Raw genomic sequence first — 24,767 nt, forward strand, 5'->3', positions numbered from 1 at the left:
TTCAAGCTTATAAGTTAACACAAACCGTAAAGAAGGCTTTTCTTTTCTATATGGTATTCAGTGATCCTGTATGGACAGAAAATTGTTTAAACGCATGAACCAATTCATATTTACAAATGTAACTCAGAAATATGTGATGAAAAAAGGCATTAGTGAAGTCTTTAACATTATTTGAGACACCCCCCCCCCCCCCCCCCCCCCCTCCTTGGCTGCCGGTTCCAATTGATGAGCAAACCTATTTTGTCCTTTGCGGCTCTGCCTGCGTGACATTGTTCACTTCACAGAATACTCTTCATTGCCGGCGTCCTTCGGCGTAGCAGGGGCGTCCTGATGGGCCGTATTGATCGTTCCTCTACTGCCCAGTGTGGAGCAGCTTACTTCTTGTTCAATGTCGCTCTGCGCTTTAATTAAAAGGTTATTAATAATAGCGTATCAGGCGAGGGGATTAGGCCTGCAGTTACTGAGGAAGGGCTCTGCAGAATGTCGGTGTCCTTTCTCTTCTGTCCTGCCGTTGTATTTGTGAGTTGTGAGGGCAACAATAGAATCCGGAATTATCAGCTAACCGATCCACAGACGAAAAGATCTAAACTCCCCTGCGTTGTTAAGCTAAAGGGTTATTTAGCGCCGTGCTAAAAGCCTTCTGTCCTTTGATCAGTCAACCAAAAAACATGGAAGGAGAAAGACGAGAAAACACGGTGGTATTTGGTTTTGGAGGACAAACTGATGTGGTTGTATTTTAGAACTCCCTTTTAAAATGAGCTGTTTTGCTCACAGTTGAATTGCAATAAACTAAACAAATTCAGGACTTTAAAGTATGCAGAATAAGGATGCAATATCAAGTGTGTTCACATACGTTAAAACAAACTGAACTGTGAGTGGCAAAGAATGCACCGTCAGTTCCCATTGTTATTTTCTCCAATTTTATTTATTGTTTTACTGTCTAGACAGACTGTGATATAATAGCCCATAATAATGTGCTGACTCGAACACATAGAGCTGTTGCATAGAATTTTCTCATCCTGACCGACAAGTCTTTTCTGGTGAAATGTGAATATCTGTCAAGATAATGTGCATAATATATCACCAGGATAGGACAGTTTTAAATGAATAATTGAAAACCTTTCAAAGTCAGGGGACGGTTGCTATCATCCTCTAAACTGTCTTGGTTCTTTGGACACGTGTCTTCTACAGGTTAAATATGCACAGACTTGTATCCATTTAGTTCATTTTATTAATTTTCCTAAACTACCAGTTTAATCAGCAGTTCAACCTGAACTGACTTAAGAAATGTACATTAAACCGTAATGTGACCAAAACAGCTCCCCTGTCTGGGCTTACCTGATTCTGACCCTAAGTGAAATAACTACTAACCGAAGACTGATTCCAGTAATGACCACGCAATTTACTGTCAAACTCGGCCCGTACGCGAACACAGAAATGTCTTGGAAGACAGAATTATATATAGTTTACATTTTACAGTGTGGCGTGTGGGTGCAGTGGTGTTTTTATGACCTGCAGACAGGCTGAGGGCTGAATGTGGAAGTGGAGGTGACACCCTGTCGTAGGTGTCGGTGTTTCTGCTGGTGATGTGTTGATTTGGCACTGGGCTCGCGGGCTGCAGACACTGACTGCCACTTGAATAGCACCTTACGTAACATCTCCTCACTGCAATATTGCAGGTGAATTGACTCACGAGGTGATAAAGACGCCTGGACCAAAAGTTCCTCAGGACTAGATATGGTTGGTTACTGGAGACACGCCCTGATACTGCAGCTGGTTAACATGTAATTAACATGAACTTCATAAAACTGCTTTTAGATCATTCATAAAGTATAGTATTTTTAGTTATAGTGATGATTTGGCAGAGACCCCAAGTGTCTCTCTCTCTCCTCTATATCTATATATATATATATATATATATATATATATATATATATATATATATATATATATATATATATATATATATATATATATATATATATAGCCTTTCTATGTAAGTATATAGATACACACACATAGTGCTGCACAAAAGTCTGAGGCCACCATATCTAATTGTTTCTCAGTATCTTTATTAAGACACAACATGTATGCAGTATTTAAGATATAAAAAAAAACAGAAAAAAACACTTCCATAGTACAGCAGTAAGTATTTACAGTGACCCCCCCCTTACACTAGAGCAATAACAGGAACCCGGCTCTCTTAGGCCTAAATGAAATGGAACCTGAATGGAATGGTGCCAGAATATTACCTCAGAACATCTCAGGACCTTCTCCCCAAAAAGGTTAGAGATGTACTTTGCATCAAGGAGGGTCACGCTAAATATTTAAAAAATAATAAATACTAAATAATACTAAATAAAATAAATGGTTTTGCCTCTAGAAGCCATTTTGTTATTTTTAATTTCATCTAAATATTTCTTGTGTTTCGTTTGGTTTTATCTTAATACAGAGGTTGAGAAATAATTAAATATGGTCATTATACCATTGCTAAAACAACACATCTAATGTTGGCCTAAAACTCCAGTACTGTGGTGCTTTGGAATGTTGTGTTGTACTGGTACAAGATGATGGGAACACATACTGCATTTTAGTGTCATTCGCTCTCTGTGTGGTTGTTTCAACACTTTCAGAGGCAGCTCCTGCTGTGTGGGACCTGATGCATGGGCGGAGTTCAATCTGCAGTGTCTGTGAGTCGGCGTGTACACGCCGTACGGGTGTCCCAGGCAGGGACGGAAGCTCCGAATGGCTTCAGCACGAATGAAAGCGTCCGCGATGGACGTTGTTTTAGCAGAGGCATAACGACCATTGGCACAAGCCACTTTAAAAGAGACTAATATCCACTCCCACCTATACAGATGCAGAAAGAAAGTGAGCTGATTACTTCACTGGCCTGTAGACTGCAAAAAATATCAGAGAACCTCAGTGGGTGGAACACCGACTTGTCCCACAGGCACAAATCATCTGCTCATTGCTGGCTCCAGTCCAAATGGAGATCTAATGGAGCCTGCTCGGGGCCCCACCTTCTGTGGACACCGTCCCTGGGGTCTGATTAGTCTACGGAATAATTTGAGGAAAAGGGCACCGACGCCGTCGTGGTGAGACGCGCGTGGTGCCGGGGCCGTGTAGCGAAGGGGTGCGTGTGGTCCCGCGCTCTGATTTCAAACTAAACCAACTGCTGCATGACAAAAAAAAGAGCGAAAGAAAACTCACATGCGTGAGCTCAGGTTCACTTGGACGTCTTACAGCTTAGAGAAAAGGAGGTGAAATTACTTTTTCATATACACACACACACACACACACACGGGAGAAGCTGTGTTTATGTTCAGAGCTTGAACAGCTGGCCGTCTCTCTCAGACTTGCAGTAAAGGATGTCCCTGTCTTGTGATTGTCTTAAGACAGCCTGTTTGTATGCAGAGGAAGTGTGTCTTAATCATATGAGTTTGAGCATTTCCAGTCCACTTTGAGGACAAACGCTTCTTGTGGTACGTGTGAAACTAGTAAAAGTCTGAAAGTTGTCCTGAGGGGCTACGACTTATATTCCCTGCTCCTTTTGGCCACAGAAAGTGATCCTCATCTCTTTTGACATCCAAAACAGTCCCTTACGACCAGCGCGGCGCTGTGTGATGTAAGGCCAACTCCAAAAAAGCAGAGCTCTCTGCATGACTGCGAAACGTGACGGTTGTCATCTGAATCTCATGACTGGGGATTGGTTGCAGCTAATGGCGGTGACAACGCAGGAGTTCTGTGCCGACGTATAAAATGACCTGTCCTGACCTGTGACTCGGAGAAAAAATTATTTTGGGGAACAGGACAAAAAAAAAACAAAAAAACAGGTAGAATGATGCCACGTGTTGAACGCATCCTCCTCACTGTTATCCTTGAAATGTGAACATATTTCAAGTTAAACAGTGAATATATTATAAGACATAATGTTTATTCTTCAGGAAAAAATGGTGCTTGACTGATGTTGATATTTTGGTATGTTGCTGCTGTCCATACTGTAGCGTTAAGGCTAGTTTCAAATAGACCAGTACACAAACAGACATAGACACACACACATACTCACACACACACACACACACACACACACACACACACACACACACACATTCGCGCACACACACACATCGGCCTGGCCTTCGCATTCCAGCGCTCGGACACAGAGTGGTGGATCATGTTCACGCGGAAGCCTGTTTCTGCGGGGCAGAGATTACAGACCCCCACCCCCTCCACCCCTCCACCCAAACCACCGCCAACCCCACTCTGCTCCACCACCTCCATAAACTACCACATATGAGCACTCAAAACCTGCACCCGAAACTCAGGTGGACAGAGGCCTTCAGCCAGGATTTTACAGACTTCACTCTAGCACGATCTTTCTCTTTTTTTCATTCCCTGGCTTGCTGCTGGTTTTTTTTTTCTTTCTTTTTTTTTTTTTTCCTGCCCAGAATCATGTGGTAGAGGCTTAAAGAATCTCATTGGAGGGCAGGACAGGGAAGTGCTGAAGCCGCACACTGCTCGAGCCGGCGGTCTGCCTGACGGACGCTTAAAGCCATTCCCCTCATAGATGGGGAGATGGGGTTCGGGAAGAAGGAGGAAAGGGGGGAGGGGTTGCGGGGTTGGGGGGGGTTGGGGGGGGTAGAGTGTCTCCACTTCCCAGCTCCAAGTTTCTCCGCGGTCCACAGAGCAGTTGTTTGAAAAGTGTAATTGGGAGAGATTGGAGATAAGCTAGGATGCTTATTCCCTTTTGCAGTGTTGGGCGTCAGTTCGGCTGAGGTAAGTGTAATCCTCTGTGTTTACACAGGCGCTGGTCTTGAATAAAGTCAAGGCAGAAGTGCGTTTAAGCCGCAGCGTGTGTGTGTGTGTGTGTGTGTGTGTGTGTGTGTGTGTTTGTCCACATGAGGCTGTGATAACAGACGTGGTGTGAATCTTCGCCGTCCTTTCATTTTGTAAAGTGGATCTTTTGATTAATGAGCTCCTGTCGGGGTTGTCTTTCTGCACTCCGTAAACAAACTCTCTCCTGCCTTATCAGCCGAACAGAGTCGGATACTGAGGGAAAAGCTTGTTGTGTTGCTCTTCCCCACAAGTTGAGGGTCATGGCCTCGAACTCTGGTTTGAGAGGTTACATTTTGCACCTATAGCCGAAAAGATGGACACTGATGGTTCTGGAAATTTAGCTTGATTTGATGTAGAAAAATGTATTTGGATTATAAAGACATTTAGAAAGGTTATCTGAACCTTTTCTGTATAATCCATTATTTGTTGTGCTTGCTTAAAAAGACAGTTAATGCTTTTTGAGACTTTATTACATGTATATTGTTTTGATCTCTTAATTTATTAGGATTTATACAATTCTATTTATATATACAAAAGTGGGATTGTAATTGTTTAAATTGATTCATTAACCTTAACCTTAATTATATGTAAAATGTGCCAGTCTGTGGATTTAACATTAAGAAAGAAAACATACTTTTTCTTTTTGTGTAGTGTAGTGCTTATCACTTGACAATGAAAGTTTAAATCACACATTTAAATGAAACCAAAATCCCCTTTCTCACATGCACAAATAAGACTCGCATGAAGTCAAAGTTTCTTCTCTCTCCCTCTCTCTCCCTCTTCTCTCTCTCCCTCTCTCTCTCTCTCACACACACAAATTTTCTCATGCTCTCTTGCTCTATCTGTAATAATTAGTGACAGTTTCTACTTGACTTCATTTCTTTAAATAAAGGTCTCTTAGGCAAGATTGACAATTTTTAATTTTGACAACATTTGTACATTGTAAAATGCAAATAAAAAAAAAATACTTAAACTTTAACATGAACTACCATGCATGTCAACAGAGACTTATTAACAGTGCTGTACAAAAGGGCTGAATAAGATCACCGTTAATGCTCCTGAGGTTTGTGCAATTTGAGCAATGAGCAAGATTTCACTAAACTGCCGCTCATCTCAGAACACTGCTTAAATGTTCCAACTTTGCAGGGATTTTAAGTGTGATTCCAACTGCAGTACTTCTGATCCCTTACATGTGTGACTGATCAAGTGTAGACCAATAAGATAACTGGTCTTAACCTGGAATTTGGCTAAATTAAAACCATTTCAATCAGCTTCACGATGGTTACAATATGTGATGAAATATGTTTCTTTAATTAGGACCTTGGGGCTTTTAGACAAATGCTAAACAATCAATCTATTTTACAACTGTTCTGGGTAGATCCCAGTAGTAAATATGTCTTTTATTTGTTATTAAGTGTTGAACAAAAAAAGATGTAGTCCATTTCACCACACAGGTACACAAGTGGCTTTTAAAACAACACTCTGTAATAGTGGTTTACATGGTTTTGAAAACTTAAAATCTTTAAAGGCTAAAATAGCCCACACTGATTTTAATTAAATAACCCTATCATGAGTGTATGCACAGGCCTAATGCCCTTGGCTGTTAATTTCAATTAATGTCATGTCCAAAGAGCACCATGGAAACGTCAGGGTTTGTCTCACCTCACAGGACAGTTATTTGGGGAAATGACGTGACCAGAGCGAGCTTTCTGTCAGCACGTCCTGCGGCCCATCACGGGTTTCCACAGGAAACACTCTCCCTCCTCTGGTCCTGCAGGCTGAGGGAATTTGGTTTTGTAAGTAGGCAAATGGGGTTACTTAGTCTTGCACTAATTCACCCGGTGTCATCGGAGTGTAACTGTACGGGGAGGTGACGAAATCCTGACGTTACCAGGAGTTACGGTGTGCACTGTGCCATGTTTCAGTTTGACAGTGTTGTTGAAACAGCTGCCAGTAGTCGTGGGTTGGGGGGGGGGTTGTTACGGTGACTCAGTGTCAACTTTTCAGCTCACAATGACATTTAGGCACAAGCCGTGCTGTGAGCAGGGCTGATGAAAATATTCGAAGGATTTGGTGGGCAAGAGGAAAGCTGTAATTAGCTAGTTAACTTCACGCAAGCTTTTTACCACACTGTTGTTCTTCAGCAAGGATAACATATCATCATCATATTTGAATTCAGCCTTTTTTGGTGAGCCATTTATTTAGAGTACACTGAGAAGACGTGTAGAAATGATGAAACCATCCTAATGCCGTCGTGGTAACTCTGTTTTGCTCTAAAGCATACTGGAAATTGACTGAAATATTTTCAGATGCACATGAGACTTGAGTTTGCCAGCATATTGAGGTAATAGGCGGTTTCAGGCCACGGGAGAAAGAAAGAACGTTGTGATGTCTATTCAGGGCTTGCTGTTGGCTTTTGAGAAAGATTTTTTAAAACAATAAGGTAATAAAGTAATATTGCAGGCACTTGTCTGCACAGTAAATACACAGCTGTGCAAGTTCAGTGTAACATACTGAGTTATTTGGTGTTGATTGGTGCAAAGACTAATCCAAATGTTGGATTACGATATTATTGGACTACTGTGGAAAACAATACAAAAAAGAAGAAAATTTTTTACTTATGATATGTACTAAGAAAACATTTATTGCAAAAGGAAGTCTTCGCAAACACTAAATTATATTTTCATCTGAATCCCTGAGCTACTGGTCTTATTGTTGTGTTTTTCTTTTTTGTTGTTTTAAATAAGAATTCGATGGTCCACTGTGACTGAGGGTTCAGGCAGTTTGTGTGAACTAGTTGTTTAAATGCTTGATGAAGTATTCCAGTTTATTTTGTTTGCGAAATTTAACATAATTCATTCTGATAAACTGGCTGTTGGTTTTGTGACCTTAGGTTCAATATCATTTGGCATATGATGAAAACGAAGACAACATATCCTTGGAAGCTTTCAGAACACACTGCTCTGAGCACAGCATTGGCTTATAGTTTAGGCAGTGAAGTTCAACTTCATGGTAGAGTTCTTTGGCCACAACGCATAAATAAATAAAACCACAACACATAAATAAATAAAATCAATATAAAATGCATCACAAAACGTGTTTGGATCCAAATTTAAAAATACACAAAAGTTAATCAACATAAAATATCAGGAAGTGTCAGAAACTTAATGTAGTATTGCGCAGTTTCCCCAATCATCCTATATTAATATTTTATGGGATAACAATATTTTGTGGAACTAGAAAGAAAAGTAATAGTCATATGATAAGTAAGGTAACTGTATTACTGCATGTCAGAAGAGCAATCAACGTTTAATTTTCTAAATGAAATGACCTTAGGATTGATACACCTTACCACTTCTGTATACAGTATACATCGAATATACCCAGATGTATTCCACTGTTTTAGTAATGTGGAACTTTCATATGATATGATCGTGTGGTTATAGTGCCTATATCATGTCAGTGCCTCGCGGGGTTTGAAGCCCCAGTAAGTCCTGTAAGAAGAGCTGTGTGTAATGACGACTGTTCTGTCTTAAGCTAGTCCCCACCATCGATACTTGGCTAAAAACGAGGGTCGAGAAAGCGCGGGGCTAGAGTTTCAGCGCAGTCCGTTTCCCCCGGGCCGTCGCAAAAACCCTACTGTAAGCCTTGAATAGATCGTGGGCATGACGGCACACTGATGTTCTGATGTCATGTTCCTCTTCTGTGTTGGTCTGGTTGGCCGACACGCCACCGACCTCGAACCCATCGCCTGTCTCCATCATCTGGGCCTGCAGGACGGGCACAGATGTGGCCCAGAGTCACCAGTGCTGTACCGGATCCATTTGTTATTATGTTTTGTACAAAACACAGTTCCTTAAGTGCAGATGGCGGTTGAAAGTTTTTTATACTGTCTTTCGTTCTTTCAACGAGAAAACATAAGGATGTCAAACAGCCAGTAAAGGGTCTGCCTTCACCGTGTGTCCGTAAATCTGCATTCCAAGGACTTCGAATAATAAAATCATACATATATCTATGTTTTTGCCTTTAGTGTAATCTGAATGCTCAAGTCAAGAAATCTGGTGGTGGGAGGGACTTACTTTCCTTTTCCTCCAATCACTACCCGTCTCAACATCCTAAACCTCACTAATCCGAATCATTGGACAGTGCACCCAGTGGACAGTGCACCAATGAAATCACAGAAATAAGAGAGGGCAGTCCCCGATTCTTGTTGCTTTTATTGCACTCAGGCCTGAGAGATCCTTCCCTCTGTGGTTCCCGGAACAAAAGAAGGATGGACACATGTGTGAGTACACAAGGCTGAAGGGAAGAGCGTTTGGTCAAGAGACACGTGTGCTTCACCTGTCACAAAGTCTGCGCACTGCCCTGCCCTCTAGAGAGCGTAGGACCGGCAGCAGTTAGTGAATGAAAGGCTGTCTGCTTTCCTGCACATGTCAAGGTGCTTTGCCATCCTTTCCAGTTCTTCCCCATACCTGCAGTTCTCCAAACTCATTCTTTAGCCATGGCTGCCAGTTTTGAAAGGAAACTAGGGCTCCATAATTTAGCTGATATAAACACCAGACATCATTTCTGCAGCTCAGAATAGCTTGTTCATATACGTTTACAGAATTTAGCCCACAATTATTATTTCTTCTGTTATTTTCATGAATTTATTTTGTTTTTCTTATCCCGATGCCTGCAATCTGTGGAATTTGGACAAATGTGCGTATTGGAAATTGTAGCATTGTTTGCTTAAAGGAATGTTTCATGTCTTGATAACTCATAAGCGTTTGGAATCCAGGTGGGTCTCATAAAAGGAGAGTCGCAGACAGTTGGGTTATGGAAAGGCCCATCATTAATAATGACTTGAGCCAGTGGTGGGTCTCGCGGGGTTGCAGCCGTGAGAGGCAGGAGGGAGGAGGCCGTTTGAAAGCCATAGTTCCTGTCCTCGAGTCCCCCTGTCTAAGGGATTCCCTCTCTCAGAGTGGCTGTTTTATTAACTATTCAAATGGAAAACAGGGCCAAGGGAGGAACAGCTTCTCACATAAACGTGGACAGAGTGTGAATGTGTGTGTGTGTGTGTTGGTGTGTGTGTGTGTTGGTGTGTGTGTGTGTTGGTGTGTGTGTGTGTTGGTGTGTGTGTGTGTGTGTGTGTGTGTGTGTGTGTGTGTTGCATGTTTGCCTGCTCTTGCCCCTGTGCATATATGTGTGTGTGTGTGTGTGTGTGTGTGTGTGTGTGTGTGTGTGTGTGTGTGTGTGTGTGTGTGTGTGAGTGACCATGCTGTGGCTTAAGACGGCCTGTAAGGCCTAGAGCACCAGACTCGAAGTCTGAAATGTAAAGCACATTCCTGCACCACACACAAAGACCGCACTGGAGAGAAAGAGAGAATGACAGAAACGGAGAGAACGTTTAGTCTTAATAGTCCAACATGAGTCCCAGCGATTACTCTCCCATCCACCTTGTCCTCAGGTGGCTACGTTCTTCCACTCCACATCTTTAATCTCCATTTATGAACCATAACATCAAGATATGAATGGTGTTTAAAAGTCTGAAGTTATTAAAAAACCTTTTTTGAAGTTATGTCACACATGTACCTAAATAGAGAACTAGGTTTATTCTTAGCTTGTTTAAATGCCGTCCTATGCAGAGACTGTAGCTGCAGAAATACTTAAATAAATGAATTAATGCATGAATGTAAATAAACTACACAAAGTAAAACAAAATAAGTGTCCATGCAGGATGTGTGTGTGTGTGTGTGTGTGTGTGTGTGTGTGTGTGTGTGTGTGTGTGTGTGTGTGTGTGTGTGTGTGTGTGTGTGTGTGTGTGTGTGTGTGTGTGTGTGTGTGTGCGTGTGCAGGAGAAAGTAATAATCTTTTATTCCATGACTTGATTATGCCACACTCCCCCAACAAGATACATTGTTGTGTAACTCAAAGGCACTTAGCAGTTTTCAGAGCATTAAACACACAGTGCTGCTCTCTGAGCTGTGTTAATGAAGGGGGGAGAATCACGTTGTGCGACTCTTGTGTTCCAGGCTGAAACCGGTGGTCAGTTGGTTTGTTTGTTTGTTGACGACGCGGCTTGGTGTAATCCACAGAGCTGCAGTGTTAGAGCTGGATTTCTTTGCTTGCTGATTAGCCAATCACGTTGTGCTGTGTTTTGGGAGTTATTTTTGCTCCTTAGTTTACCCATATCTCCCATAAACCACACAATGGTTTTTTGGTATGGCATCAGTGACTGACTGTGAATCAAAAACACACATGAGCACACACACTGGTGCATACAGTGCCAACTGGTGGTTTGGAGAATGATTGAGAGATTTTTGCAGATGTAGTAGCTTGCTGTGTGTGTGTGTGTGTGTGTGTGTGTGTGCGTGTGCGTGTGCATGCGTGTGTGTGTATATGTATGTGTGCACATGTGTTTCTCCCTGCAAGAGAGAGTGTGTGGGAGACCGAGACAGACAGAAGTGTGGAGGAGACACAATGTTAGCACAGGAGCTGCTCTATTGTGCCAGTATCGGTGTGGGTGCACTGGTCGCCTGGCTGGGATTTCATTCTCTTTCTGGCCACCATACTGCAGAGCTGAACCTGCTGCCTAATCTACTGATGGCCACATAAATAATGCATAGGGTGGACACAGACGCTGGCCAAAGAAATCATGGCGGGTCTTGACTTTACCTCTGTCGTGAGTCACACATTCAGGCAAGCCTTAAGGGCATATTTAATGCTGTCAACAAGTCACAAACGCTGCATTATAAAAAAAAAAAAAACGTAATGTGTTGTCCCCGTGACGTCACAGAGTGGATCTGCAGTCTGTCGAAGGTCAAGGGCATTAGCTAGGTCACAGCTCATTGTTGCCAGGTCACAGCTCATTGTTGCCAGGTCACAGCTCATTGTTGCTAGGTCACGATGCATTGTTGCTCATAACCCTTTCCTAACCGTGCGTAGCTGGGTCCTTTGTCTGGAGGATTTTGAATTTCAAAATACCATGTCTAGACGTGTCCTTGATCATTTTCAGGTTTAGAATGAATGCAAAAATATGTCTTAATATCTAGAGCATGGTCTGTTTACGTCAGAGTGAATTTGAAGTAGAGTCACCGTCTTCGTGTGTGCATCGGGGTGTATGGTGACAGTGTTATGATGCAGCAGTGCACATCTTACCTGGGAGAGATGGACTGTAGTGAGCTTGTTTCCATTCTACCACTACAAAGACAAGAGCCAGAGAAGCAACTCCTTACAGACAAAAGCTCGTCCTTGTAGAAAGAGGTTTTAGTAAGCCCACTTCACTTCCACCCCATACGTTTCTAATAACTTGGTTCCTTGTTTTCTCAAACATTTTTTTTCCATTTAATGGCTACACTGCTAAAGCACAAATTTTGTGCAAATCATTGCACCTAAGCGGAATGGGATTCACAGGGCTCGCTGCAATGCTGAACACCTGTGACACGGCACAGGACTGGGGATTTCTCTCTTGGCTCTCTTGATTGAAGTGTAGACACGTATTTGTCAGTAGAAAGTCAGACAGATGGCGGCTGGCTGTTGTATCTAGGCTGCACACAAACCGTGCTCTTGCCCCCGCCTGTGTGTGTGTGTGTGTGTGTGTGTGTGTGTGTGTGTGTGTGTGTGTGTGTGTGTGTGTGTGTGTGTGTGTGTGTGTGTGTGTGTGTGTGTGTGTGTGTGTGTGTGTGTGTGTGTGTGTGTGTGTGTGTGTGTGTGTGTGTGTGTCTGTGTACACTGATGCTGACGCTTTGCGTTCCTTGGAGACTGTCTGAACCAATCAAACATCTCCTCAAAATGCCCTCTACCTAAATCAAACTGTCTGGTTTGGTGCATGTATGTTTTAGAACCAAATAACTGGACTTGGTTGTTAAGAAGTTTGGGCTTACAGCATTCAGAGTCAGAAGTACCTTCCCAAATTCTTTGTAATGAGCTGTGTACATTTTAATTGTTCCATTTATGCCATGCACTATTAAAACAATGCGTTCAGTGAGGAAATGCATCATACCTTTGATTTGAATACTTACTGATTTTTGTTGTTGCATGAATGAAAAAGTCAGTTTTCATATCTAATACTGGAAAACCCATATAAATGTTTCTCAAAAAATATGTGCAACAAATTAGAACAGGTGTATTTTAGTAAGATCAGTCCCTTCTTTGCAAGATACAAAAAAAAGAAAAAAATCAAAGCCCATGACAGAATTTTCATCAACTTTTAGGATGAAATTCAATTTTAGGATCATCTACAAAATAGCACTTACATCATGACATCAAACCTACTATAATAAAAATAAACATTGAGATCATTTGTGACAGTGACTGCTTATAGGATTCAGATATTCTGAATCAATTATTCACTAAAATCATGTTTCGCAAATATTATACCACTTGATCTGTGTGTATATTTGTTGCACAAAGAAAGCATTTGAGCAACTACTGTTTGTTTAATATATATAATACGTTTCATATTTTATATACATACAAATATGCAATACAAACATACATACAAATTCAGTAAATGATTAAATTCAAACACCATGCAATGTTACAAATCAGAGAAATAAGACTCCTGTCATGAGATACTAATAGATGACTAGAAAACATAAACATGCATTTGTCATACTTACAAAATCACATGTGCTTCATTTTAACAAGCCAGACACACAAAAAACTATAAATAAATCCCTTAAGCTGCAATGTCAATGCTAGCAGTAATCAGTCATATTCTTCTCTGAACGTTGTTCCCCATCTGTAGATCATTGTTGTCCAAACTGAGGGACAGAAAAATAGAAATGTTACATCATACAAAAATCCAACATCACTGACTGTAGAGATCACAACAGAACTGAAACAGTCTCTGTTTAAAATGAGTCTGTTCTGGGGAACTTTAGCAAGCTTGTCCACATCTGCTCATCATGCAAGCGCGAATGTGGACACGGCATTGGAGATGAGAGAGGGAGAGAGAGAAAGAGGGAGAGCACGAAAGAGATAAAGAGAGGGAGAGAGAGTAGGAGACAGAACAGAGTGAGAGAGTTGGCCCGCAACACATGCTTGATAAAAAAAAAAAAAAAAAAAAATGCTTGCTAAGCTGTCCGTTCAACACACGCACAGACGGAAGGTTCAATATTCACCCGGCTGATTGGTAAACAAGCGCCATTGCCGAACCGGACGGGCCCGCGGTCCACGTTCACATCTCTGATGTTCCCCTCCACGCTGCACCCTGCAGTGGTCCACACTACGAGGGACCAAGGGTTACACCAGGGCTGCTCCGCGGACCATGCGAACAAGTCTAGACCGTTGACCCCTTCCTCGCCCCCCATTGAAGGGAAACGGCTGGTCCGGCGAGGAGAAAGAAAGCCAGTTCTCCTTTCAGACCCGGAGCGACCCGCCACCGCCCAGAGGTAAGGAGGGCGGAGGGAGGGGGGGGGGGGGGGGGGGGGGGTGGAGGGGGGGTAGGGGACAAGCATCTGCTTCCATGGTTACCGGCCAAGCATGAGGGTGCTGCTTTTGAGGAGGCTGTGTTCTCATGGTCTCCGCCGAGCCGGTGTCACCGCGCTCCAGACGCGAAGCAGCGGCGCGGGACGTGGTTCCTGTCAGAAAGCAGAAGGGGAGGCTGGTGTCCCGCCCGGCAGGGACGGTGAGGCGGGACACGACGGCGTAACGCATCTCGCTCGCCTCAGATCACAAATCTCAACGCACGTTCTCGCTCGCGAGTCCTTTTGTCTTGTATTTGTTGCATCTTGCGAGGCGGCGACACTCTGGACAGAGTCTAAAGATCAGCTGCTGGTTAGCACACCCGCCTCTCTTTATTATTTGTGTATTTATTTATTCATTCTTTCATTCTAATTGTTATGGGAGGGTGGCCATTGTGTTAATAATTCTATTGGCTTTTTAAAGTACTGTTTTAATGATTAATCTCATTTTATTCTTTAAAAACATCATTACATACGATTCTAACATGAGGCATTACATCTTTTCAAAAAATTTACAATTTTTGTTGATTTTTAGCCAGAATGCATGTTGGAGCCTCACCGTAGTATAGTCTTACTATACAGGTGATGGTAATTACTCATTCATCTGTATTATCAGTATTATTAGTTTTCTTCCCACATTCCTTGTGGAAGGTGATCCTGCAGTCAGAATCTAGATCACGGTCCAGACGGGCGCAGACCCCCTACGAGTGCAGCCCCACCCTTATCCGTCTGCTCAAGACTCCCAGGTCAAAAATATATTCGCCAAAGAGCTTTTACAGCTTGCAAATGTCAACGTCCGAGGTCTGCAGTTATGGTGCGGCGGGGCTCCCCGGGGCCCTAGTGCACCACCCTAGTCCAGTTCCGCCCAGCTGACACCTCGCTCGCTCTCAGACAGATGGTGGGGTCACTGCACGTAGGGAGCATGGGATGCCTCTCAGCTCACATCACCGGCACCCTCCGACCGTCCTGAGGCTCCGTTCCCTCACCACTGAGGCGAAACAGCAGATTACACTCAGCCACAAAGGACAAATAGTCTTTTTATTCCTAACGTTAAGCTCCATTTTTTTTAGCTTTCAGTCCATAAAGTTTGACTGGAAGTAGCAAGTGTGTTTTTCCTGGTGCTGAATTAACAGGACCTGTTGCTGTTGGGCTTATGAAGTTTATCTGATTCTGGATAAAATATTATTATTATTAGTAGTTCTGTTGTATACTTTATTATTAGGTAACATCCAAACTATATATTAAATATTGCTATACCGTCCAATTTCAGACGTTATGATTTTGAACATAATATTTTCAAACGTTGTTGTCGTTGAACATTTCAAAATTTGAAAACTAGGATGATTCTGGTTATTTCTTGCTGTTCCAACCTCAACCCAAACCACACGGCATACAATGGATCTGCACAATATGGCTTACATACGAAACCTGAGTAAAATGTCTCACTGGGTCCTTAAACAGAGTGAACAGTGACCTGGAACATTTGCTCCGTAAGAAAACAGAAAGTGAGCAGGAAGTTAGGACAATTTGAGAAGTACCACTACTGTCTTAACCTCTTACATCTATTGTGAGGAACTAATCAGTGTCCCACTAACCCCTGGGGTAGACGCTCCTCCACTGAATAGTCATCTGGGGGTATTTAATGGGTTAAATGCACACAAAGGGAAATGAGAGCATGTTGCACAGCAGGGAAAGAACGCTGCCAGCTCCAGGAACCTCCTGCACCCTCAGCCCTGGTTTAGCTTTCGATTCGGACATTTGTGCTTTAGTTGGGGGGGGGGGGGGGGGTTACATTTTTATTATTTTTCGGTTTGTTTGGTTTTCGTGCTTTCTGCTTAATTCTCTGAACAATTGAAACAGTAATAGTTCCCCTGCATCTCATAGGCCTTTGTCATGTTGTCATATTGAACTTTTACACTTTATACATTCTGTATGGGGTGCACTTGAGCTTGAAGATGACATAATGACACATGGGCCTTTTTTGTGCCAGAAGTATAAAGCAAATTGCTGTGGTTTTGCTTTTTGTTCCATTGGTTCCCAAGAAAGAACAAGGCCCCGAGTCTTTGGGTTACCTTTCATACATTTATGTAATTACCAGTGATAAAGCCCATTTCTCAGGAGTTATGTGGATTAGGGAGGATCAGAAGAACTGACTGCAATCTCTGTATCCTTATTCCAAAGCGCTAATAAACTGTTTAGTTAGAAACTCTATCTGCTAAAAAGATCCATTTTTATCATTATAGTGCTTCTTTACATCATCCCTAATGACAAAAATTTGATCTAAAAGACCTAAATGTTTGTTCTTCATCTTGGCTTTTCTTATTGTCCTCTGTTACAAAATTCTAAAAGTAGCCATTCACCGTTTTTAATTAAGAGAGCATTTGTATGGCTGATCGCATTTATTTGAAAACATTCAAGCAAGTTTGCATTAACAGTTCTAGCCTGGCTCTGCTATGCAACACTGCGCACTGGCCCAATTCAAACAAACCATCAAAGCCAGAGATGTGTGCAGTGTATACAGCAGGCACGGTATCATATCATGTCCGCTGCTTGTGATGTCTAGTGCTATTTAAGACCAGTGCGGTGCTCCTGAGCAAGGCTGCTATTAGACCACAGAAACGCACACAGCTGAACAGGCTCGGTGTCCTGTTGCTTCTTTCGGATTCCAGCCCTGTGCAGTCCTTGCCCTCACCTGACCCTCGCGTCTCCCGTGATGCCTCTCTGCGGGGTTTCCGTCAGCCGCCTCCCTCGGGGACGGGGCCACTGCTCCCAATTCCCACGCCCATCCTGCCCGTCTTCGTTCCAGCGTTTTTAAAAGCTCCCATCCCCCACGGTCAAAGCGAGCAGCACAAGGAAAGTGTCACGATTCCATGCAGGCCTGGACCGCTATCGTGTCCTGGATCGTTTCATCTGCTGGACATGACAAAGAGGTTTCAAGCTCTGTAGCACGAAGAACCATTATCTAACGAATCTAACTCTCTTCGTGTTGCTGGATGATAGGAAAGTGTTTTACATAATTACAAAAAACAAACTAGTGTGCTTTATAAACAGCAGTGTGTTTACCATGCTGCAAAGAGCAAGGTTTGTGTTATGATATATGTTATGGCATTTGGATAGAGGAAATCTTGGTGTATTGGTATGGTCTACTTTAACACTTAGGAATTCTCACGTACTGAAGAGAACAGTAGTTCTGTAGCTAGCTGTGATTGCTTCTGCTCAATAAGCTGGTGCAAACTAGTCAAAAACAACAGGACTGAACAGCAGGGCAACGTGAGTTGTTTTAACACTTTGTCAGGACTGAGTTCACAGTTGATTTTTTAAGAGTTTCAGCTCAGTGTTTTTAACAAGCACGGTGTCTCCTTAATATATTTCTGGATTTGGTTTTGATACTCACCTTTAAAAATAAAATTATTTCGCTAACAACTTCTTTTCTGTAATCGCTGTAGCATCTACAAACCAAAGCCTGATGATGAAAGGATAGTGGAGAGGGTGTGAAGACGTATAAATAAATACCGTCCATCAGGTGAAATTGCCGAAGTTGAATGGGCTGATCACAGCTGACTCGATCTCACTTCACAGGCTGCTGTTTATGCATATGAAGTGTCACGGTCATTTCATCATTGCTCTGATGATGCATTATCGTATTAGATATTAAATGGGTAAAATCTCAATGGTATATTGCTTTGGTAAGAAGCCATTAACCCTGTGCAGAGTTGATCAGCATTCTGTTCAAAACAAGGCAGGTAATTAAAGTAAAATGCAGTCTGAATTCATGCAAGGTGCTTCTGAAAAGCCAATCAAGCTAATGCTTTCAAAGGCTTTTTAAAATGCTGTAAGCATTGATCCTGGCAAAGTGCCATATTTAGTCACTCGGAGGTTTATGTTCATTTTGCAGCCTTCGGGATCATTTTGAAATTCATAAAGTATTGATGGATTCAACTCGGGCCGGTTCTCAGTAGTGGTATTATTTATGGACGTGAAGTTTACGTGCTTTTCTTATGAAACAGCTCTATTTATTTCGGTAGACATCTGAAAGCTTTTGACAACTATATTCTACTTGATCCCATTGCTTATCTTCATGGCACCGCGTGAAATGACCCAGCAGTCCTGGTGCGGAGACAAACATCCCACTGATCGTCTGATACCTCATATCCTATGGATATTCTGATCAGATCTCATATCCTGCTGATATTCTGATAAGATCTGATATCCCACTGATATTCTGATAAGATCTGATATCCCACTGATATTCTGATTGGACCTGATATCCTACTGCATGACTTTAAAGCTGAACACTTGCACATAGTGTTGCATCTGTTGCCTGCAGTTTATCTAAGATCTGACATCTACTGAATTGAATCCAATGGTATGTGGGTATACATGGAGGGCCGGAGGCGGCTGTGAGCATGTGAGTATACAGATAGGTATTTAAGCTCTCCGTGAGGCCTGGGGCAGGTTGCGTGTTTCTCTGTGCCCATTCTAGTTCTCCCCTAAAAGGACCCCAGAATTTGCCCCCGTTCTGTTGCCCCAGCTCACAGCCCTGCGCCTGCAGCTGCTGCCAGCAAGTCCCGCTGAAATACTGACTGTGTTTAGTCTGGCACTGCGCGGTACGGTTGACAGGCAGCCGGGTCAAACAAAGTCATTCTCTTGGCGCCTCTCCCAGGCAAACCTCCGCTTGCATTGGGTAGTGGTGTCGGGTCCATTTCCAGAGGGGCTGACCATAGCCATCTCCCTGCTCACCTCCGGGTCCCCCCCCCCCCCCCCCCCCCCCCCGTCTACACGATGACGGCTTAAAGTAAGCACAAAAGGGAAATTAAATGTTCTTGATGAGGAAGTGCGGAATCCAGACAGCTGAGAGCAGGGTCAGGCGTGTGCTTTTCTGTTTCTGTAAGGTATAAAACGAAGGCCCAGTGAGTTCATATCTGGCGATTTGTAATATAATGCATATTAAATATATCACATTTTAATATGTAAAAATATATATCTGGAAAGGGACATGCTCTCGGATAGTTCTATATCTGGAAGAGTGCACAGAGGAACATTGTACACCGAACACTGAACTCTTCAGACACCAGCCATCTCCTCCGAGGCTGACTACCACAGACCGGTGTGGTGCCCTGTTCATGCGACCTAGGGCCTATTTCTTCAATGTTCCATTTTGAAACACGTGTAAAGTCCTAGTGAGTTTGATTCCTTTGGGAAATTTTCTCAGCACCTGTCTAGGTCATCATGCGTCCTAAGTAGTGAGTTGTGAGCATCTTTATTGCAGAGATTAATATTTTGTTGATGGAGAAAATTTTGTTAATAAACTCATGTGTAAATAGGTGATATTTAATATGTACTAAGATCATTACCTAGATAGCATACTATGCATTATGAGTACAATTAGCAGCATTATAGTCGTATAGATTTCAGATGGACAGTCCCTTTCAGGAGACAGGAGGTCAATAAGTTGCATTAGAGGGGAAAAAACACAAGCCTTGAAACACTCTGCATGAACCCATTAACGCCATTGTCAGTGCAGGCTTAGCTGTACAGAGGCCCACCTCTCAATTTTTCATGTAAGCGATCCAAAAGCATTTTTCTGGTCACAGCTATGAGCTTGGGAGATTTGGAGAAGAGTGTGATGCATCTGCCAGAAGTTCTCTTTTTCTCTCTCTCTCTCCCTGCGACTTTAATAGGATTCAGTCCTTGCCGGGACTTATTTTTGCTCGGTAAAATGCGGTGGAGTGTGCGAGTCATGAGTCCTGTCATATGTTTGAGTAATTGCTACGAACCGAGTGACTCTGCGTGTAACTCTGCCTTGTGGCCAAATGGCACGTGAGTGGCCCCGCTGCTAGAGCGCTCTTGTGCGCGCGGAGGCCCGGGTGTGGGCCCAACACACATGCGCATTGTTTCCTCAGATAAATGTTGCCTGACGGTGTTGCTTTTTCATAACGTTACTGCACTTTGTGATGTGTGGTTCCGCTCACTGGGTTTCTAGTCCAATGTGGTGATTTCTACTGATGAAAAGATGCCGGTGTCTTTGAAAGAAACTGACTATTAAACTGATCGTGGATGACACCTCACATGACCCACGGATGACCAGTTGCATAATAATCTGTTTCTTGTTTGCAAACATGCTGTCTTCCATACCCTGTCCTAGAACACCTAATTTCAGCTCAGGTAGCTCAGTCAGCCAGTCATCGGAGGATGTAGATGTTTACGAAATGACTGACCTTTTTTTGAACTGAGCGTAATCCTTTGCAACATTATCTACAGCCCAGACATCGGACCGCCCGTGTTCAGCTTAGCAGCCCACGGAGCTTAACCGAAAGAGTTGTGAACGGTCCGCTTATCCAAGACCTGTCATGGTTGTCGAAAACCTTTCCTGAAAATTAGACGTTTCAGTCACGGTGGTCAGAGAACATGACGCTCTAGGTTGTCAGTTTCATGTAAAAATAAAAAAAGAAGACTTCGCACCAATTCAGCCTCTCAATTATAACGTGAGCCTGTGGGGAATTCCCGCAATTCATTATAACGTTTTCTAGTATGAACTCAGTCCAAAGACAACCAGTAATTTGCGGCTTACTCTCAGATCTGTTGTTGTAGTTATTGAATTAGCGATAAGAGGAGCGGCCTTCACACGGCTCGGTTCTCCGCTTCCCCGAGTTTTGTCTTCTCTCCTCTGCTCAGCTGAAAGCGACAAGCTTCACTTGTTCATTCTGTAATAGCGATCCTGTAAATCTCTGTCACTGAAGTGTGAGGGATGACCGAAGATGAAAACGTGAGGAAAAGAGTGGAGAAACCCCACTGTCTGTTGCAGAATTCATGATGGGGCATGATCTCCTATGCTGCTCTGTTTCCCCCTAATTTCCCATGAGGAGTTTGAAGCTCTCACGTCTCATGTCTTTACTGTTACTCTAACACAAAACGTGGAACTCCCCACATAGTCTACTTTAATGGGACTGAAACTATATAGTTTAACATGTAAACTTTTTATTTTCCTCCCCAGGTCAAAACGAAGGTAAACAGGCGCACTTGACCGTGTGGTAAGTCCTTAACCCCTTTTCAAACAGTTGCGAGTCCCGTGAGGCCATGGCAGTGTCCCCCTCATAGGACTTTTCGTGTCAAAAGTTCATATGAATCTGTTAGTAGGTCCGCAATGGACATCAAGTGGTGAGGCGTGTTAAATAAAGAGAAGCCTCATAGTGTGCTGGCCGGCCTGGTTCTGCGCATCCGTTTGGGCGTCTCGTTACTCCGAAACAATGTTGTTCATTGTTAATCCCCAAGTCTGCAGTCAGCACGGAGCCACTTGTCATTAACCCGTAGATCCGATCTTGTGGTCAAGTCAACAGCACAAGCTCGTCTCTATGGGTCTCTGTCTCTGTGGTAGCCCAACTCTTTGGTTGTGTTTAAGTCGTACGTACGTTTGCAGATGTGAGACTGGATACAGGACGCCAGTCCTGTTTACTGTAAGGTATAAAACCTTCACTTTCCGTTGTCTGAGTCAAATCCCAGACTCTCTGTGTAGGAAGCCTAGAGTCACCCGTGATGCAGAGCTGTGTGCGTCCAGGTTGAGGTAGTAGGTTGTATGGTTTCGAGTTACACCCTGGGAGTTAACTGTACAACCTCCTAGCTTTGCTTGGAGCTCACTAATGTCTTCAAAGAGAACGTTTCCTGTTGTTGGCTACAAACTGTGCAGCAGGCAGAGGTAAAAAGAAACGTCCATCTTGAGATTAGTGTGTCATTTTGAATATGTGTATATGTGCAGTGTGCACATCAAAGGGCATTGTCCCATCAAAGGGTGTGGCCCACTGAAGGGCGTGGCCCACTGAAGGGCGTGGCCCACTGAAGGGTGTGGCCCACTGAAGGCTGTGGCCCACTGAAGGCTGTGGCCCGAGAAGGGCGTGTCCCTAGAATCAGTTTGGAACAGCTATCCTGTTCTGGCTGACGCTGGTTGTTATTTTTTTAGGGATCGTTTTAAATTTCCCAACTGATAAAGTGAACTCTGGATACAATTATCAAAATGTAAAAAGATTCAGTGTTGGAAAGCAGTTTATTTCGAGTGTTGTACTTATTCCAGTAATGAATACAGTTCAATTAAAAAAATGGGTGTCACTAACAAAAAATATTATTTAATTATTATATTGACAAGCCAAATACTGTATATTGAAATCTATGACATATTGCCTGAAGGATATGCCATCGCTTGTCTCTGTAATTGCGAATGAGAGTGTTAACATAGTCCATATCAGAACAGAATTCACCAGAGCAGGACAGCAGAAGACATGACAGTGAATTCTGTACTCAGCAGTATTGTGCCTTTGGGTCCAGATTTGTTCTGAATTTGAAAATAATTGCAGTATGTTGCTTATTGACTCCTAATGTATGAAAATTGAAGATGAATTATGATAAATGCATGCATTTTCAAATGCTTGTACCTTTTTCAGCAAAACGTTATTACATTATTCAGAATATTCAGTAATTCACTACTCAGTAATTCAGTATTCCAGAGAAGTGCAGAGCTAGATTCACATTTTGATCACAAGGTGCTCCACATTTATTCTGTTTGCCTGCAACGTTTTTCCCTTTTGCCTTTTAATTTAACATTGGCTGCTGACCTTCACAAGCAATCTTGCAAACCAGCAAAAAAAAAGTTTTGCATCAAAAAAGTTTTCACACTGTCGTTCGGGCTACAGTGGTCAGGGCAGTTGGAAGGGGGTGATCTTTCTCCTTTAATACTCTTACACAAATGTGCATGGCAGAGTCATCGAGGTGCCTTTTCGCTTTTGTGCCCTGTAAATAAGCAGGGAGGTGTGTGTGTGTGTGTGTGTGTGTGTGTGTGTGTGTGTGTGTGTGTGTGTGTGTGTGTGTGTGTGTGTGTGTGTGTGTGTGTGTGTGTGTGTGTGTGTGTGCATGCGTGCGAGTGTGTGTGTGTGTGTGTGTGTGTGTGTGTGTGTGTGTGTGTGTGTGTGTGTGTGTGTGTTGCTCCAAGGTGTCATCGATTTGCTACGCTGTTTGGCACTCTGTCAGAGAGCCTTGCAGATCAATACGGACTTGACCTTTAACCTCTGATAAAACAGGAAGAGTCTGGGCTGCATGATAAGATGGCAGTGCGTTTAACAAGGCTGGATCATTCTTAATGCGCACATGTCACTCGTCAAGTTGAATAGATTAGATTTTTGTGAGACAAAATTGTTTTGTTTTTTTTTTCCTTTAATGTTTTTATTATAATTTTTATTGGATGATATAATGCATGGATGGGTAAACCCTCCAAAGACCCTAAAGACAGTAATCAAAACTGGGCATTGTGGTTAAGGACACAGATTTACAAGCAGTTCCAAAAAACTGCAAGGCATAATCACCGTGGCATAATATTCAATAGATTTAGGGGTGAACTTAAACTATACTGCATGAACTACACATCTAAGGGACAGAGGTGAGAGCAGAGATGTGCGGTGACCCAGACGCCAAGGCAGGGGCTGTAATAGACTTGATTGATTACAGACACTGGTTTAAAGCAGTCATCGATTTCATTTCCTTTAATATTCCCTCTGTCCTGTAGAGGCTCTAGCGTCTGCAGTCTGAGGCAAAGTGGTCTTGGACTTGAATTATGCTGTCGTACTATTCTCTGGGGTGTGCACACTGACCGCTCACCAGACCCGCATACCGTAGGGACACACTTGGCTACACGGAACTGATGAAATACACAAAACTGACTGAAGAATGGTGTATAATGCATGGTTTGTAGGTATTTTTTTTTTTATTATGAAGTATAAAACTGGATTAACAGTTCTTGTTTTCTGCTCTTTCTAACCGTGACGGCATTGACGCTGTCTTCATTTAATTAGAAGCAGTCTCTCCGGAGACTTGTAAGGTAGATGAGGCTGCCTGTCGGAGGGCAGTGAGCACCCAAGCTCTTTGTTCGACTCCTGAGCTGAAGCTCAGACTTCCTCGAAGACCCGAGGAAGAACATGAGAGGTGATCAAACAGCCGCTGTTGCCTTATTAACCGCCAGACATTCGCTCGTGTTTGAGGAGCAGCCGCAGTCTCGCCCGCGCTCCGCAGCCCCCCAGACGCTGCGCGACAGGGTTGACGGACGGCTCCGGCGAGCCAATGGCGGCGGACGCGGGGGGCGGGACCTACCTGCTCGCTCCGCCCGTCCGCATCCACCCCTCCCTGCCTTCAGACCAGTCGGCGTCTGCACCAGCAGCCAGCTCCTGCCTTCACCGCCAAACCTGATTTTTTCCTGAAAGATGGATGGCAGTGGCGATGGCGTTCGGTCGGAGAGCCAGAGGTAAATTGGGAACAGCGATAATAATCTGCTCATTCCATCCAGAGTCACCTCTCCCCCCTCCCTCCCCCCACTCCACCTCAGGGGAGAGCAGGGGCCATATGACCATCGAGGTGGGGGTGGGGGGGGGGGGATTCAAAGGTTAGGGGGGAGGAGCTGGAGAGGTGATCAGAATAAGATTACTTTTGTTTTGGCTGGGGCGA

General features: G+C 43.4%; 1 long non-coding RNA gene across 1 annotated transcript in view; it reads left to right on the forward strand.

Annotated features, from left to right (window-relative positions):
* Positions 1 to 4,653: 4,653 nt before the first annotated feature.
* LOC143477225 (uncharacterized) overlaps positions 4,654 to 24,767 on the forward strand; it is a 32,195-nt gene continuing 12,081 nt past the window's right edge. The window contains exons 1-2 of the long non-coding RNA XR_013121523.1: positions 4,654 to 4,779; positions 21,283 to 21,319. This is a non-coding gene — a long non-coding RNA (uncharacterized LOC143477225). The remainder of the gene's footprint in view (positions 4,780 to 21,282; positions 21,320 to 24,767) is intronic.

The sequence above is a fragment of the Brachyhypopomus gauderio genome, chromosome 16 (genome assembly GCF_052324685.1).
Source record: "Brachyhypopomus gauderio isolate BG-103 chromosome 16, BGAUD_0.2, whole genome shotgun sequence".
In the NCBI taxonomy this organism is placed as follows: domain Eukaryota; kingdom Metazoa; phylum Chordata; class Actinopteri; order Gymnotiformes; family Hypopomidae; genus Brachyhypopomus; species Brachyhypopomus gauderio.